This window comes from Tribolium castaneum, chromosome 1 (genome assembly GCF_031307605.1).
Source record: "Tribolium castaneum strain GA2 chromosome 1, icTriCast1.1, whole genome shotgun sequence".
Taxonomy (NCBI): domain Eukaryota; kingdom Metazoa; phylum Arthropoda; class Insecta; order Coleoptera; family Tenebrionidae; genus Tribolium; species Tribolium castaneum.
In genome coordinates this window covers 6,192,247-6,193,591 of record NC_087394.1, presented here as the reverse complement: position 1 = coordinate 6,193,591, position 1,345 = coordinate 6,192,247, and the positions used below count along the sequence as shown (strand labels likewise).

General features: G+C 31.4%; 1 non-coding gene across 1 annotated transcript; it reads right to left on the bottom strand.

Annotated features, from left to right (window-relative positions):
• Positions 1 to 536: 536 nt before the first annotated feature.
• LOC107397675 (uncharacterized) lies at positions 537 to 1,046 on the bottom strand. The gene is made up of 2 exons (XR_010335672.1): positions 885 to 1,046; positions 537 to 830 (listed from the first exon to the last, which is right to left on the bottom strand). It is a non-coding gene; the product is annotated as an uncharacterized LOC107397675 (transcript).
• Positions 1,047 to 1,345: the final 299 nt, after the last annotated feature.

Sequence of the window (1,345 nt, the reverse complement as noted above, 5' to 3'; positions counted from 1 at the left end):
TAATATTTTTTTAACATCAATTGTAAAATCAGTAACTTGACTTAGGGTGGATTTTACAATCGTCGCATAATATTTATTTTTCTACATAAATTTACTTAAACGAACAAACTGAATTAGGAATTTTAATAAATAACCCGGCGCATCCACCATTTTCAATTTAAATTATTATTTTTTAAATCAGTTGTCCAGTAAGCTAATGTTGTAAAAAAGCTGATATAAAAAACAAAATTAGCCGCAGGATAATAAACCATTTTGCTCTACAAGATTTAGTTTTTGACTTATGAATATAAACTAACAGAAATTACCAAGTATCACCAACTCGCGTTATCATATTTTTCATTAATTGTGAAATCAGAAACTCGACTTAGGGTGGATTTTACAATCGTCGCATATTTAGTTTTCTACATAAATTTACTTAAACAAACACACTGAATTAGGAATTTTAATCAATAACCCGGCGCATCCACCATTTTTCAATTTAAATTATTATTACTTCTACCCCAGAAACATTGGAAATAACAAATAAAACTACAAAGAAACTTCAGGTGCTTTATTTCTGGTGTTTTAAACTAGACTACTTTTGCGAAGTTTGAACAAAACTAGAGAATAAGATACGGCAAGCTTTACCACCTGTAAACAAAATTAGACTAAAAAAATACAAGTCAAAGTGTTCGCACCGACAGAAATAGTTTGTAATCTAGACAAATTCCGGCCAAAACAACGCTGTCATTGTTAGTACAATTCGTTAACAACGTCAAAAGTATTACAGAATTTTCCCGATTCCAAAAATAAAAAGGAGCTCTAGCCAAAACCCAAAAAATTTCGTCCGTCTAAAATAAAATAAAATCATCAAAAGTTAATCAAACATTCCTCATTTTACAAACCACATTTATAAGTTGCTGACCACTCCAACAAAATGTCATAGTGATACATACACCAGTAGCTGCGAACAAAAGTATCCGTATTTTTGAAATGATGCTCATAGTGACCGCAAACTAAAACTTACGCTCTACCAGTCTCAAGTCTAGCATAAACTTACATTTATGATAAATGTGAACACACTAATGAGAAGTAAAACCCCAAGTACCAGAAAAAACGGCATAGCCATCATTACAAGATCAACAGTCTTTTTCACGAACCTATAAATAGTTTATTTATAAATATTAATTTCACCAAAATAGACAGTTTGAGACATTTTTAAAGCAACGTGGTGTGTAATGCACAAACGTAACGATCTTCCTATTTTTTGCTGGTAGCGGATGTCCTGCAAATATCTCCACCCTTTCAAATCATCAGTTCTATACGTTTCAAACAAAAATTCTTCAATGAGGAGGTATTGTAACTG